The sequence below is a fragment of the Giraffa tippelskirchi genome, chromosome 3 (assembly GCF_054371585.1).
Source record: "Giraffa tippelskirchi isolate mGirTip1 chromosome 3, T2T-mGirTip1v1.2.pri, whole genome shotgun sequence".
Lineage (NCBI taxonomy): Eukaryota > Metazoa > Chordata > Mammalia > Artiodactyla > Giraffidae > Giraffa > Giraffa tippelskirchi.
The window spans coordinates 137,864,064-137,881,515 of record NC_137277.1 but is presented as its reverse complement, the minus strand read 5'-3'; the positions used below and the strand labels follow the sequence as shown (position 1 = coordinate 137,881,515).

The 17,452-nt window shown below is 37.3% G+C and overlaps 1 long non-coding RNA gene and 1 pseudogene across 2 annotated transcripts in view; both read left to right on the top strand.

The window, feature by feature from the left end:
* Positions 1–17,452, top strand: part of LOC145542473 (uncharacterized) — a 198,508-nt gene that overhangs the window by 168,288 nt on the left and 12,768 nt on the right. The window lies entirely within an intron of this gene.
* On the top strand, positions 1,699–3,065 carry LOC145541927 (V-type proton ATPase 21 kDa proteolipid subunit c'' pseudogene; annotated as a pseudogene). Its single transcript, XR_014079417.1, has one exon. The product of XR_014079417.1 is annotated as a V-type proton ATPase 21 kDa proteolipid subunit c'' pseudogene (transcript).

The following is a 17,452-nucleotide window of genomic DNA, read 5'->3' as shown; positions in this document are numbered from 1 at the left end:
TGCAGTCCATGGGGTCGCAAAGAGTCGGACTTGAGTGAGAAACTGAACTGAACAGTATTTAATAAATTACTTGCGGTAATCAACATGAATAGACTTTGTTTTCGATGATTTTGCCCAACTCTAGGCTAATGTAAGTATTTTGAGCATGTTTAAGATAGAATCAAGGCATTCAAACTAGTCAATTTTAAAGGAAATCAACCCTAAATATTTATTGGAAAGACTGATGCTGAAGCTGAAGCTCCAATATTCTAGCCACCTCGGGAGAAGGACTGATTCACTGGAAAAGATCCTGATGGTGGAAAGACTGAGGGCAAAAGGAGAAGGAGGTAGCAGAGAATGAGATGGTGATATTGCATAACTAACTCAATGGACATAAATTTGAGCAAACTCCGGGATAGAGTGGAGGACAGAGGAGCCTGGCAGTCTACAATCCACTGAGCTACAAAAAGTCGGACACAACTTAGTGACTGAACAACAATAACAACAACAAGGTAGAATAGGAAATGGCGATGGTATTGCTGATCCTTCTCACAGTGCCTGTTGTCTCACTGTATCTCACTGTGCACACTGTTCATTGAACCCATGGTAAACAAGGTGCAAGCAGGCCAGCTGGAAGAAAACTCAAGGAGCCATAGGAACTGCAGACATGTTTATTCTCTCCTGGCTGGCACAGCAGCCATAGCAGCAGACAGACTATCCTCTCTCCACTCATGGCTGACCCAACAAACACAGCCATGAGGCAGCAGTAATACTGCCACTTTCTAAGTGGAGCTCACACAGGCATACCGCACAAAGTAGTCGTAACCAAGTGGGTACCTCGTGATGGGCATGCGCAGTGCTATAAGTGATCTCAGCTGTTACATAATCATTATTTACAAAATGTGGGGCAAGAACAAGAGGCCATGGGGCAAGAGAGCCTGACTGTGCCATCTTGGCTAATTTGCTCTTTCCCTATGGCAACTTACTCCAGTATTCTACCTGGAAAAGTCCATGGGCAGAGGAGCCTGGTTGGCTACAGTCCATGGGGGTGTCCAAGAGTCAGTCAAGACTGAGCGACTGAGTGACTGAGCACACTTGCAAGGTAGAATAGGCTAAGCTACGATGTTTCATAGGTCAGGTGTATTTGAATGTTTTTTAACTTAAGATATTTTCAATATACAATGTGGTTATTGGGACATACTCTCATCATAAATCAATGACGATCTGTAATTTAAATGATTTATAATGGGAAAAATCCAAACTGCTATTTCATGCAATATCAAATGCATATTCTTCTGGAAAAAATTTATAAAATTTAATTCATAAAATGTAGTTACTATTCTTACTCACTTCTAACAACTCTAACACCCAGCAATTTTTTAAATGTACCATCACTTGACTATGACTGTCCCTACTCCACTCCTGTCATAAATTCTCTCCATAAAAATAGCTCTGCAGTATACATCCTGTCCACATCACTACCATGAGTTGCCAATATTCAGTTGCCTGATGATTATTTTCAAGTGAATATCCTACAAACTTTTATATTCAATAAACTAATCACAAAATTGTCATTAATGTATTATCGTTAATTAATTCTAGAAATATTCCGTGTAATTTTCTGCTTTGGGCATGAAGTATTTACCAAGATCAATCTTACCCTCCTGCCATAAAAAACAGAAAATTGGCAAGTGATTCATAACTGTGATCCCAGAAAGAAAGGAGACTAATATGGCCAGCCAGCCCTCAGAATGCCCTAGCTTTATACAGAAGGCATATTTCTAGACCACAGCTTAGGGAGGGCAACTTAAGCAGAAGAGAAGACACTTGCTGAATTGATCAGAGAGAAAAGTCTAGTAAAGTTGAGTTGGATGACATTCATGGAGAAGAATATCAAAGAAAAGAGATATAATCAAGAAAGTCTTCAAAAATTTTCTTAGGTGGTAGTCTTGAATATTTGGCTTAATGCTATAATGTACATGAATAAGTAGAACTTCCAGGAAGTCAAAAAAAGAACACTTTATGAAGAGTTACAAAGTAAATGCTACCTGGAATTCATGTAGAGTTGGGAGATGTTTGAATTCTTCCTGTATAAGAATCTCATTTTGGACGGACGGTGAACGCAGGGCCTCGGTTTGAGCTCAGCACCCCGCAACCCACATCCCGCCGTCTTTGCCGCCATGACGGGGCTAGTGCTGCTCTATTCTGGGGTCTTTGTGGCCTTCTGGGCCTGCCTGCTCGTCGTGGGAATCTGCTACACCATTTTTCACTTGGGCTTCCGCTTCAGTGTGGCATGGTTCCTGACGGAGACTTCCCCCTTCATGTTGTCAAACCTGGGCATTGGCCTAGCTATCTCCTTGTCTGTGGTTGGGGCAGCATGGGGCATTTATATCACTGGCTCTTCCATAATTGGGGGAGGGGTGAAGGCCCCCAGGATCAAGACCAAGAACCTGGTCAGCATAATCTTCTGTGAGGCTGTGGCCATCTATGGCATCATCATGGCAATTGTCGTTAGCAACATGGCCGAGCCTTTCAGTGCTACTGACCCCAAGGCTATAGGCCATCGAAACTACCATGCAGGTTACTCCATGTTTGGGGCTGGCCTCACAGTGGGCCTGTCTAACCTCTTCTGTGGAGTCTGCATGGGCATCGTGGGCAGTGGAGCCGCCTTGACTGATGCACAGAACCCCAGCCTCTTTGTAAAGATTCTCATCGTGGAGATCTTTGGCAGTGCCATCGGCCTTTTTGGGGTCATCGTTGCAATCCTTCAGACCTCCAGAGTGAAGATGGATGATTAGATGGTCTGTGTGGGTGGGGCCCTGCCCCACTCTTATTTATGTGTGGTTTTCCCGGGGATAGCTGGAGCTGTGCCCCTTAGGCTTTCAGGGGCTTGGTGTTCAGGGCCCTCCCTACACTCACTTCGCACTGCCTGTCGACTTGGAGGCTCTGCCTGGCTGGATCCTCAGTGTGGGGAGCGGGCTGCAGATGACTGTGCAGCTTTGCACCTGTGTCCCACCTCCACCTCCAACCCGTCTTCCCAGTGTTTGTGAAATAAATGTGGTATCCGTCTGAAAAAAAAAAAAAAAGAATCTCATTCTGTATAAGGATGAGATAAACTACACTAAAGACACTGAATCAATAGTAATAAAAAATGTCACCTTTTAACAGTATGGCTAAAACAGTACTAGAGTAAAAGGTACACTACATTCAACTTAACAAGAATTAAAAACAATCTAATCCACAAATATTAATAATTTAACTCCCTGCTGAGCAAACTTCAACACTCTTTAAAATGATGTGATTAATTCCAAATACCCAATAATATAACTCAACATGTTGTCCACCACCCAGTACAAATAATTAGATATTCAAAGAGACTGCAAGTGGTGACTCACAACAAGGTCAAATTCAGTCACAAGAAACAGATCCATAAATGGGAGAGGGATGAAACTAGCAGATGAAGAACTTAAAACATTTATTATAAGTATTTTAATATATTTATAGATTTTGTAAGACATAGTTTTTGGGAAAGTTTAAAGGTGATAGTAAAGTAAAAGGATGTTTCAGAGATTCCTCATATACTTCCTGCCCCCACACACATATAGCCTCCACCATTATCAATATCCCCAAAAGAGTGGTACATTTTTTACAACTGATAAACCTACATTTACACATCATAATCACTCAAGTTTGTGGTTTAAATGATGGTCAAGTTCTGCTGTTGTACATTCTAGGGTCTGCACAAATATATGATGTATCTATCATTATGATACAATATTATATATTTCATGCCCTGAAAATCCTATGTGCTCCACATATTCATGCCTCTCTTTCCATCAAACCGCTGATCTTTTTAGTTACTCTATAGTTTTACCTTTTGCAGAATATCTTACTGTTGAAGTCACACAGTATTTAACCTTCTCACAGTGGCTCCTCTTGCTTAGTAATATGCATTTACGATTCTTCCACTTCTTAAGTTTGTTAGCTCTTCTTTAAATAACTGAATAATAATTCACTGTCTGAATGTACCATGACTTGTTTACCTATTTACCTACTGAAGGATTTCTTAATTTTAAAATTTAGCAATTATGAAAAAGGTTAGTCTAAACATTCATGGTCTAAACCATGGTTGGTCTAAACCATGCTTTTGTGTGGGGTGGGCATAAGTTTTCAATTCCTTTGGGTAAATACCAAAGAGCATGACTGCTGGATCAAATGGTAAGAGCGTGCTGTATGTTTATAGGAATTTATCCATTTCTTTTAGGTTATTGAATTTGTTGGCATATATTTATTCAAAGTCCTCTCTTCTGGTCCTTTTTGTTTCTGTGATATCAACTGTAATATCTTCTCTTACATTTATGATTTTGAGTCTTCTCATGTTTTTTTCTTTGTCAGACTACCTAAAGTTTTCTCAACTTTGTTTATCTTTTAAAAGCTCTTAGTTTTATTGATCTTTTCTATTATATTTCTAGTCTGTTCAATTATTCCTTCTCTGATCATTCTTATCTCCTGCCTTCTTCTAACTTTAGGCTCTTTATTCTTCTTTTTCTAGTTCCTTGAGTTGTAAAATTAAGTTGTTTATTTGAGAACTTTCTTTATTCTTAACATAGGCACTTATCACTATAAACTTTGCTCTTAGACCTCTTTTGCCACATAGCTTAAGGTTTTTTTTTTTGGTACATGTATTTCCATCTTCATTTATTTCAAGGTATTTCTTTTATTTCCTTTTTTATTGCTTTTGTACCCATTGGTTATTCAGAAGTGTGTTGTTCAATCTTCACATATCTGTGAATATTCCATGTTTTGTCTAGTTATTAATTTCTAGTTCAATATCATTGTATTTGGAAGAGATATTTGATATAGTTGTAATATCTTAAAATTTGTTAATAGTATTGAGAGTGTTATGATTTCATTCTTTTACATGAAGCTGTTCAATTTTACCAGCACCACTTAATGAAGAGACTGCCTTGTCTCCATTGTATATTCTTGCCTCCTTTGTCATAGATTAGTTGACCATAGGTATGTGAGGTTATCTCTGGGCTTTCTATCCTAGTCTATTGATCTGAATTTCTGTTTTTGTGCCAATATCATACATTTTGATGACTGTAGCTTTGTAGTATACTCTGAAGTCAAGGAGCCTGATTCCTCCAACTCTGTTTTTCTTTCTCAAGATTGCTTTGGCTATTCAGGATCTTTTGTGCCTCCACACAAATTAAAAAATTTTTTGTTCTAATTCCATGAAAAATGCCATTAGTAATTTGATAGGGATTGCATTGAATCTGTAGATTGCTTCGGGTACAGTATGCTTTTTCATGATATTTATTCTTTCAATCCAAGAACAGCTTGTATTTCTCCATCTGTTTCTGTCACCTTGATTTCTTTCATCAGTATCTTTGTACAGATATTTTGCCTCCTTAAGTAGGTTTCTTACCATGTATTTTATTCTTTTTAAGTCAATAGTAAATGGGATTATTTCCTTCTTTTTCTGATCAACTTTTCTTTGTTAGTTTATAGGAATGCAAGAGATTTCTGTCCATTAATTTTGTGTCCTGCAATCTTACCAAATTTATTGATGAGTTCTACTAGTTTTATAGTAGCATCTTTAGAAATTTCTATGTATAGTATCATGTCATCCACTAGCAGAGATGGTTTTATTTCTTTTCCAATTTGAATTCTTTTTACTTCTTTTTCATCTCTGACTGCTGTGGCTAGAACTTTCAAAACTATGTTGAATCAAAGTTGAAAGAGTGGACATCCTTATTCCTGATCTTAGAGGAAATGCTTTCAGGTTTTCACCATTGAGAACAATGTTAGCTGTGCGTATGTCATATATGGCCTTTGTTATGTTGAGGTAGGTTCCCTCTAAGTCCACTTTCTGGAGAACTTTAATCATAAATGGATGTTGAATTTTGTTGAAAGCTTTTTCTGCAACTATTGAGATGGTCATATGGCTAATTTGTAAATATGATATACCACATAGATTGATTTGCTTATATTGAAGACTCCTTGCATCCCTGGGACAAATCTCACTTGATCATGGTATAAGATCCTTTTAATGTGTTCTTAGACTGGGGTTGCTAGTATTTTGTGGAGGACTTTTATATCTGTGTTCATCAATGATATTGATCTGTAATTTTCTCTAACACAATAAACAAAAATTAACTCAAGATGGATTAAAGCCCGAAATATAAGGCTGGATAAAGCTTGCAAAAAGCATAGGCAGAACATTCTCTGACATAAATTGCAGCAATATCTTTTTTCATCCACCTCCTCAAGTAAAGAAAATAAAAACAGAAATAAACAAATGGGACCTAATTAAGCTTAAAATATTTTATACAGCAAAGGAAAATGTAAACAAAACAGAAAGACAACCCATAGAATGAGAGAAAATATTTACAAATGAAGTGACTGACAAAGGATTAATCTCTAAAATATACAAACAGCTCATGCAGGTTAATATCCAAATAAAAAATGGGTGGAGTGTCTAAATAGATATTTCTCCAAATAATACATAAAGATGGCCATAAAACACATGAAAAGATGTTCAGCACTGCTAATTATTAGATAAATGCAAATCAAAACTACAATGAGATATCACCTCACACTGGTCAGAATGTCCTTCATCAAAAAATTTATAAACAATAAATACTGGAAAGGGTGTGGAGAGGAGGGAACCCTCCTACAGTGTTGGTGGGAATGTAAATTGGTACAATCACTATGGAGAACAGTATGGAGGTTCCTAAAAAACACTAAATATAGAAATACCATATGATCTAGCAGTCTCACTCTTGGGCAAATATCTGGAGAAAACCATATTTCAAAAAGATACATACACCTCAATTTGTAGTTCTTTTTTTTTTTTTTTTTTTTACAACATCCAGGATATGAAAGCAACCTAAATGTCCATTGACAGAGGAGTGGATAAAGAAGATAAAGTACATATATACAATGGACTATTACTCAGCCATAAAAATAGTAAAATTATGCCATTTATAGCAACATGGATGGACCTAGAGATTGTCAAACTGAGGAATGTAAGTCAGAAATAGAAAGACAAATACATTGCATCACTTTATATGTAAAATTGATACAAATGAACCTATTTACAAAACAGGAATAGAGTCACAAATGTAGTAAATAAATTTACGATTACGGGAAGGGAAGGGAGGAGAGATAAATTAGGAGATTGGGACTGAAATTATACATACTATTATATATAATGTAGGTAACTAATAAAGACCTATTGTATAGCACAGGGAACTCTATTCAATACTCTGTAATGGTCTATATGAGAAAATAATTTTAAAAGAGTGGATATGTGTATATGCATAAAGGATTCATTTTTCTGTACAGCAGGAAGTAATACAAAACTGAAAATCAGCTATATTTCAATTAAAACAAAAGAAATATAAACATGAAGAAAAAAATTTAAGACTTTTCTTGTGGCTTAATATATAATCTATCTCAAAGAACCTTCTGTGTATGATTGAGAAAATGTGTATTTTGTTGTTGTTGGATGGATATTCTCTATATATGTTAGGTCCATTTGTTCTAAAATGTAGTTTAGGTCTAGTGTTTTCTTACTGACTTTCTGTTTGGATGATCTGTTCATTGTTGAAAGTGGGATCTTGAAATCTTCTACTACTTTTGTGCTACTGTTTTTTTTTTTTTTCCTCTTCAGATCTGTCTATATTAGCTCAATATATGTAAGTGTTGCAAGGTTGGGTGCATATATGTTTACTACTGTCATTTTCTCTTAATGAATTGATGTTTGTTATTCTGTAGTAACCGTCATTGCCTCTTATTTTAATTGACTTTCTATTTTGTCTTAAATAAGTGTAGCCACTCTTTTGTTTCCATTTTTATGGGATATATTTTTCCATCTGCTAAATTTCAGTCTATGTCTGAATGTGAATGTTTTGTAGGCAGCATATAGTTGAAACTTTTTTTTTTTTCATTGAGCAACTGAGTGTCTTTTGATTGGAGAATTTAGTGTTTTTATGTTTAAAGTCCTACTGATAGATAACAACTTACTAGTCATTTTGGTTACTATTTTTTAAGTATTTCATAGATTCTCAGTTTGTTTCTTTCTCTTTTCGTGTCTTCCTTTGTTGATTTCATAATTTTAATTTGGTATGCTTTCAGTTTTTATTTATCTTTTCTGTATCTAGTGTGAACTTTTGCTTCATAATTACTGTGACACATATGAAATTTCTTATATCTATTATTATATCTATTACAGTCTATGTGAATCTGATAACACCTTACCTTTGCTCACACACAAATTCTCAACTCTTTTACCCTCCCCCCATACCTTTTATGTTTTTGATGTGACCATTTACATATTTTAATTGTATATTCATTAACAAATTAATGTATCTATAGTTATTTTTAATCTTTCATCTTTTAATCTTCATACTAGAGTTGTAAGTGATTTTCAGACCACCCTTACAATTGACTTATTTGACCCTTATTTTGACTGTATATTTCAGCTTTACCAATGTGTTTTATACTTTTATGTGATTTTTTGTTATTTATTAACATACTTTCTTTTTGGCTTAAAGTATTCCCTTTAGCATTTCTTTAAAGGTGGTTGTATTTGTTTTGAACTCCTTCAGTTTTCTTTTTTGCGGGGATGGCGGGCGGTCTGGGAATGATTTTTTTCTCTTTCAATTCTGAAGGCTAGTTTTGCCAAGTAAAAAACTGTTGGCAGGTTTTTCTTCCAGCATTTTGAGTATATTATTTCACTTTCTCTTGGCCTACCAGGTTTCTGTTGAGATATCTGCTTACAGTCTTATGTATTATAATTTTCTATTGCTGGTTTAAAGGTTTTCTCTTTATTTTTGACTTTTGATGGTTTTATTAAAATGTGTCTTGTTGAAGTCTTCTTTGAGTTGATATTGATTGGAGACTTGGAGCTTCACAGGCCTGTATGCCCATATTTTTCCTAATATTTGGGAAGTTTTCGTCCATTATTTCTTAAAATAAACTTTCTGCCATTTCTTGCTCTTCTGGGAGTCCTATAAAGTATATATGTTTGTTTGATGGTGTCCCAAAAGTCTTGTAAGTTTTCTTCATTCCTTTTAATTTTTTTTCTCTATTTTGGTTGGATACCTTCATGTGACTTGTTTTTGAGTTCACTATTTCTTCTGTTTGATTGAGTCTGCTGTTGAAGTTCTCTCGCATTATTTAGTTGCATCCCTGTGTTCTTCAGTGTCACAGTTTCTGTTGGGTTCTTTTTCATGCTTTCCAACTCTTCATGTTACTGCTCATTTTGTCTTGTATTGCTTTTCTGATTTATTAAACTGATAACTGTTTTCCTGCTCTCTGATCATCTTTAGAGTAATCATTTTGAATTTTTTATCGAGAAATTTATGGATCATCACTACCTTGGAGTCAGTTTTTAGAAATTTATTGTATTTTTTGGGGAGTGTTAGGTTTTTCTTATTCTTCATGATCTCTGTTGCCTTTTTAGGTGACCACACATTTGAAGATGTATTCACTTCTTCCAGATTTATTAACTTTCTTTAGTTAGGAAAGAGCTTTACCTGCAGTGGAGACATGGTGAAGAGGGCAGAGTCTGATGGTACTTGGTACCAAGTGTACGGTGTGTGGTATCTTCTGGTCCAGTAGGGGTGTGGTGCCTTGTTGACTTAGGCAGTTAGGGTCCATGACTTAAACAAATGCATAATCTATGATGTCAATAGCTGAAGGGGGTCTGTAGTAATTTCAAAGGCTGGTGGGAACTACATTTGCATTTTTACATCTAACAGCATGGGACCAGGGTAGGCAGTAGTGGTGTCTGGAGACTGTAGTGTACCTATACTTACTTTTGGGGATGGTCACAGGTGACTGTATCTTGGCAGGAGCTGACTATAGACACACCAATAGTGGCAAGGGCCTGGGCTAGTGGTAGGGCCTAGGAATGTGGGTACATGAACATCTGTGTGGACCTAGGCTGTCAGTATTCCTTTATGTGACTGTAGGAACTGGCCACAGGCACATGCATGGCAGTAGGTATGGTGATGGGAGTTGGGGCCAGATTGGTTCTCAAGCAGAATTGGAGGCCTGGGTTATCAGTATGCACTTGTGAAGCTATGTGTTCTACCTGAAGGTACAAACATGGCATTGCAGACCTGTTATAGGACATGGGCCTAATAGTGTGTAGCTTTAGGTATTAGCTGTGAGTGTGCACAGCAGTGTAGGATTGTGGCAAAGGTCAGGACATTCTCCCAGTATATGAGCAGTTATGACTGTGGCTGTCAGTGTACATGTTCAGCTAGCTGTGAATGTGAGCCAGTGGAAGCCAGTGACAGAAGTCAAGGCAAACAACATGTGGGTGTGCAGCTTCAGTGGCTAGCTATGTGTGTATACATGAGTGTTAGTGGCAAAAGTTGGCCTAGACCTAGGCCTAAAAATAGCTGTTGGACTTTGGTTGTTGGTGTGCACTTGTATGGCTGCAGGGTTTAGCTGTAGGCATGTACACAGCATTGCAGGACAGTGAAAGGAGTCAGGGCTGCTGGTATATAAGTACATCATAGCATGGGGTTAACTGTGTGCATTTGCAGAGTAATGGCTAGTGATTGAAGTTGGGATTACTCTAACATCTGCCTGAGCAGATGTGGGTGCCTGGGCTGCAAGGCCATGGTAATGGTTGGGGAGGGGGTCCAGCCATGTGGTCCTATATTGTCATTGTACACATGCACAGTTATAGAGGCAAGGACTGGTTATCAGTGTAGATCCTGGGGCTCAAGGAATCTGCAGAAGTACTAGTGTCTTGAGTGACTTTGGGATGGGGGCCATGGGCCAGGAACTACTCAGACAGCTGGAGTCTGAGACTGACACAATTTGTGAGGCTCTCAGTGGTGAAATCTGCAGCAGTGCTGGGTTTTGTTTCCCTCAGGAAAAAACTGCTGGGGTTCTCTGCAAAGCGGTCTACTGGAGTCTGTGTTGGGGTCCTCAGTGGTGCAGGGCTCTGCAACATCTGGACAATTTATTGAGATCCTCAGTGGTGAAGGCTACTGGGAATCTTTTATAGAGCAGGCTACTGAGAACCACAGTTGTTTCCACTAGAAGGTCGGTCCTGACAGTCCCTGCCCTTCTTCCTTGCTCTTATTGGTCCCTAGACCTCTCAGATACCAGGCTCTTGGTAGGGTGAAACCAAAGCAGGTCCTTCATGTAGTGCCCCCCAAACTGGAGAAGCTGATCACTCATTCTGCTTTCCTCTTCCCAGTGAGAGGAACTCTCTCAGGCCAGAAAGTTCCCTCTTGGCTCTAAGCAGAGTCAGCCTGGGAGATGGGATGATGCAGGCAAAGTGGAGCTATTCTTCTTACCATTTATCTGCTGTTATTAGAAGGTGTTTTTTTCCACAGTGTTGCTGAGTCTTCTTAAATGGACTACTGAGGATTCCCTGGGCTATTTTATTCACTGATATCTGTCTAATTACCGTTCTTAGAAGGTCATAGAGGCTGGGGTTTCCTACTCTGTCATCTTAGTGACTTCACTTTCTCCTTCACTTTTGAATTTACATGATATAAAGTTCTAGGTTGGTGGAGCTTTTTCCAATACTTTCAATATTTCATCTCATTCTCTTTCTATAGGGTTTTAAGGAGAAATCTGATGTAATTCTTGTCTTCATTCCTCCATATGCAAGGGTTTTGTTTTGTTTTTTCCACCTGGCTTCTCGGGATTAAACAAAAATGATTCTCTGGGGTAAAAGTGGCATGCCTAAGTATAGTTTTGGGACATTTATCCTACTTGGTGTACTTTGAATTTCCTTGACTTCTGGTTTGGTATTTGATATAAATTTGGGTAAATTATCAATCATTATTATTTTAAATATTTTTATCTGTTGCTTTCTCTCTATTCTCCTTTTGGTATTCCCCATTATGCATATGCTACATTTTTGTAGTTGTCTCACTGTCCTTGGATATTCCATTTAGTTTTTTTCCTGTACCTTTTGCTTTTAAATTTGTATTCCTATAAATCTGGGTTCAAATTTAAGCACAAATATTCTGTACTCAGCTGCACACAATCTACTAATCCCATTGAAGGCATTCTTCAGTTCTGTTATAGTGTTTTTGATCTCTAGCATTTCTCTTTGGTTCTCAGGCTGTCCAAACCTTTGCTGACACTGCCTATGTATTCTGACATGCTCTCTACTTTCTCCATTAGAACCTTCAGCATATTAACCATAATTGGTTTAAATGCCTGATCTGATAATTTCAACATCTCTGTCATGTCCTTCTTTGATATTTGTTCTGTCTCTTCAAATTTTGTGCTTTGCATTTTGGTATGGCTTGCATTTTTTTTTTTTTTTCCTTGATAGCTAGGCATGAGGTACTAGGTAAAAGAAACTGCTATAAATATGCCTTAAGTAATGTGGTGGTGAGTTGTCAGGGGAGGCAAGTGTTCTTTGATTAGGCCTCAGTCTTTTAGTGAGCTTATGCTCCTGGACTGTGAGCTTCACAGGAATTTCTCATTTTTGGTTTTCTTTTCCTTTTTTAGATGGGACAGGATGGCTAGACTTGGATCATTTTTGCCGGACTTGGTTATTTTTCCTTTCCCTGGTCAGCTAGGCTCTCATAATAACTCATCATGTCAGGCTCTGATTAGTTTCCTCTGAGTGCCACACATTAAAAAGAACAGAGTTCTCTGGCTTTTCCCTCGCTTAGAAGCATAAAGTGATTTTTCTTTAATATTTTATGTGGGTACCTGCAAGAGCTCCTGAAGGTAAATCTCACAATTTTGTGTGGGTCCCCTTGGAGTTTTAACTCTCGTTCTTGCCACACTGAGCCTTGAACAATTTGTCAATTGCACTTCAAGTTTTTCTATCCCAGCACTAGTTTCCATAGTGGCTTCCACTTTTGAGTCTCTGCCCCAGTAAGCCATGAGCTCCTTATATTCAGCTGTGTGTGTCTTTAACTTTGGGGGGCAGCATTTGGGTCTGGATCCTCTCCTGCAGATCCAATAAGAGTTGTGGATTTTTCAGCTTGAACAGTTCAGCTTTTTGCTTGCTATGATGATGTGGCAACGTCCAAGTTGCTTAATACCTACTCTGTGCTGTCTACACAATATGCAGTTTAAATATAAAGACAGAGACAAGTCAAAATACATGATTTAGAAGATGTAATATAAAAACTATAAGCATAAGAGAATTGGAAAAGTTGTATTAGTATAAGACTTCAGGAAAATAAAGAAGAATCAGAACTAAAAGAAACAGTTTATCATCACAAAAAGATCAATTCATAGGAAGAAGTAAAAATTTTAGATACTACGCTGCTAATTACAAATCTTCAAAATACATCAAGAAAAAACTTTCAAAGTTAAAAAAAGTAATAAGCAATCCCACAACTGTACTTGGATACTTCATCATATCTTTTTCAGAAACTGACAGAACAAACAACCAAAACCAAAATTATAGAAAATAGAAGACTTCAATAATGCTATTGATCAACTGGATCTAATTAACATTTACAAAACACTACAACACAAAACCACAGAAAATATTTTTCAAGTGATTAAGGGAAATTCACTAAGATAGATAACATGCTGTTACAAAAAAGAGGTCTAAGAAAATTTTATAGCTGATATTATACAAAATATTTTATGATTCCAGAAAAATTCAGAAATAAATAGTGGAAATACATCTAGAAAATCCCCAAGTAAGTTGGCATTAAGCAATACAGTCTTAATTAAAGTTTAAAAGAAGAAATAGCATATGGAATTTAAAAAATGTAAACTGAATGAAAATAAAAGCAAAACATGTACAAATTTGTAGGATGCTGATAAATTAGTACTTAGAATTTATAGCTTTAAGTTATTATATTTAAAAGTGGTAAATCTGAAAGAAATTATTAAAACTTTACTCTAAAATAACTAAAAAAGAAAATTAAACCAAAAGTGAATGGAAAAATGAGATACTAAAGATAAAAGAGGAAATCAGTTGAATAGAAAATGGGCAAAGAATAAAGGATTTTAACACCAAAAGTTTATTTTTGAAAAAAAAAAAGGTCAATAAAAATGATTAACTTTTAGCTAGACTAATGAGGAAAAAAAAGAGAAGTTTTTATTAATATCAGGAATAAAATAGGAATCACTTTTAGTGATGCAAGTGTTTAAAGAACAATAAAGAAATTTAGGAGCAACTTAATAGAAATAAATACTATGACTTTATTTAATGGAAACATTTCTTGAAAGACAAATTTACCAAAACTATGCCAAGAAGAAATAGAAGTAGCACAGTATCTGCTAAAGAAATTGAATTATTAAATAAAAGTCTTTACACAAGCAATATTTATGCTCTGCTAGTTTTACTGGTCCAGAGAAGGCAATGGCACCCCACTCCAGTACTCTTGCCTGGAAAATCCCATGGATGGAGGAGCCTGGTAGGCTACAGTCCATGGGGTCGCTAAGAGTCGGACACGACTGAGCGACTTCACTTTCACTTTTCCCTTTCATGCACTGGAGAAGTAAATGGCAACCCACTCCAGTATTCTTGCCTGGAGAATCCCGGGGACGGCGGAGCCTGGTGGGCTGCCGTCTGTGGGGTCGCACAGAGTCGGACACGACTGAAGCGACTTAGCAGCAACAGCAGTTTTACTGGTCAAGTTTGAAGATAGGTCAGAAAGAAATGACACCAATACTACAGAGATTTTGTAGAAGACAGAGAAGTGAAGACCTTATTAAGGCATTACATAGGCTAATATTACTTTGATGCTGAAACCAGACAAAGACATTAGAAGATAATTATAGAAGGGCTTCTTTGGCAGCTCAGTTGGTAGAAAATCTCCCTGTAATACAGGAGACCCCAGTTGGATTCCTGGGTCAGGAGGATCCCCTGGAGAAGGAATAGGCTACCCATGCCAGTATTCTTGGGCTTCCCTGGTGGATCAGACAGTAAAGAATCCACCTGCAATGCAGGAGACCTCGGTTTGATTCCTGTGTCAGGAAGATCCCCTAGAGAAAGGAACAGCTACCCACTCCAGTGTTCTTGCCTGGAGAATTCCATGAATAGAGGAACCTGGCAGGCTGCAGTCCATGGGGTTGCAAAGAGCTGGACATGAATGGGTGACTTTCACTTATCACTTATGGAAGAGTTATTATGTAGAAAAATATGTCATATTCTTAGACTGGGAAAGTAAACATTGTTAAGATATCAGTTCTTGTCAAATTGAACTATGTATTCAACAGAACGCAAATCAAAATCCAAGTGGGCTCTGTTTTTTTTTTTTGGTAAAAATTGACAACTGATTTTTAAACAGATACAAAAATTCTTACACGTTTTATTAGTTCTTTAGGGTTTTCATAGCAAAGGACCACATAACGGGTTCCTTAAAACAGCACACATTTATGGTTTTCCAGTTCTGGAGGCTGGAAATCTGAGATCAAGGTGTTGGGAGGTCCATACTTTCTCTGATAATCTGAATCCTTCCTTGCTTCTCTTCTAGCATCAGGTGGAGGCCGTCAATCCTTAGTGTTCCTTGGCTGGCAGCTGCATCAGTCCCATCTCTGCCTCTGTTATCCCAGTCTTCCATTTTCACATCATCTTCCCTCTGTGCATGTGTGTTTGTGTCTAAGTTTCTGTTTTATAAGGATGTCAATCATATTGGCTTAAAATGCACCCAAATGACCTCAGATTTGGTAAGACTCCATTTCCAAATAAGTTTAAATTTATAGAATCTGGAGGCTAGGACTCACCACATCTTTTTCAGAGACACAATTCAACCAATAGCACATATTATTAGCAAATGGAATTCGAAAATATAAAAAGAACAATGCGTTACTATCATGTGTGGTGTTTAAGGATTCAAGTTTGATTTAATATTTAAGGTATTAGTCATTATGATTCACTTCATTAGCAAAATAATGGAGAAATCAGTATTATCTTTTTAGTTGTATAGTAATCACCTGATAAAATTACTTTTTATGCTTTTTTAACCTCTCTGAAAAGAAACTTCTTCAACTTGATAAAGAAAATATATCCCCCTCTTAAAGTACAACTACATTATTATTTATGCCTAACTATAAAAGGCTAAAATTTTCCTCCCTGAGATCAAGCGCAAAGAAAGAATATTCACTCTAATCACTTCCATTCCACATTTTCCAGAGGTCCCTGAAAGAGAAATTAGGCATGAAAAAGAAACAAAGACATAAAAATTAAAAAAAAAATAAATGGTTTTCTCTTGAAGGTAACATGAATTCAAAAAAAAAAATCCTATTAAATCTGCAAACAAACTATTAGTGAATTTGTCAAGGCTTCAGAAAAAAAAGTCAATGGACAAAAGAGTTGTGTTTCTATATTGCTGTTGTTGTTCAGCTGCTCAGTTGTGTTCGACTCTGTGGGACCCCATGGACTGCAACATATCAGGCTTCCCTGTCCATCATCATCTCCCAGAACTTGCTCAAACTCATATCCATTGAGTCAGTGATGCCATCCAACCATCTAGTCCTCTACTGTCCCCTTCTCCTCCTGCCTTCAATCTTTCCCAGCTTCAGGATCTTTTCTAACGAGTCAGCTCTTCGCATCAGGTGGCTAAAGTATTGGAGCTTCAGCTTCAGTATCAGTCCTTCCAATGAACATTCAGGACTGATTTCCTTTAGGATGGACTGGTTGGATCTCCTTGCAGTCCAAGGGACTCTCAAGAGTCTTCTCCAACACCACAGTTCAAAAGTATCAATTCTTCAGCACTCAGTATTCTTATGGTTCAATTCTCACATCCATACATGACTACTGGAAAAATCATGGCTTTGACTATATGAACCTTTGTTGGTAAAGTAATATCTCTGCTGCTTAATATGCTGTATAGGTTTGCCATAGCTTTTCTTCCAAAGAGCAAGCATATTTTAACTTCATGGCTGCAGTCACCATCTGCAGTGATTTTGGAGCCCAAGAAAATAAAGTCTGTCACCACTTCTATTGTTTCCTCATTTATTTGCCATGAAATGATGGGACCAGAAAGTGAAGAGGAACTAAAAAGCCTCTTGATGAAAGTGAAAGAAGAGAGTGAAAAAGTTGGGTTAAAGCTCAACATTCAGAACACTAAGATCATGGCATCTGGTCCCCTTACTTCATGGGAAATAGATGGGGAAACAGCAGAAACAGTGTCAGACTTTATTTTTGGGGGCTCCAAAATCACTGCAGATGGTGATTGCAGCCATGAAATTAAAAGACGCTTACTCCTTGGAAGAAAAGTTATGACCAACCTAGATAGCATATTTAAAAGCAGAGACATTACTTTGCCAACAAAGGTCCATCTACTCAGGGCGATGGTTTTTCCAGTGGTCATGTATGGATGTGAGAGTTAGACTATAAAGAAAGCTGAATTCTGAAGAATTGATGCTTTTGAACTGTGGTGTTGGAGAAGACTCTTGAGAGTCTTTGGACTGCAAGGAGATCCCACGAGTCCATCCTAAAGGAGATCAGCCCTGGTGTTCATTGGAAGAACTGATGTTGAAGCTGAAACTCCAATAC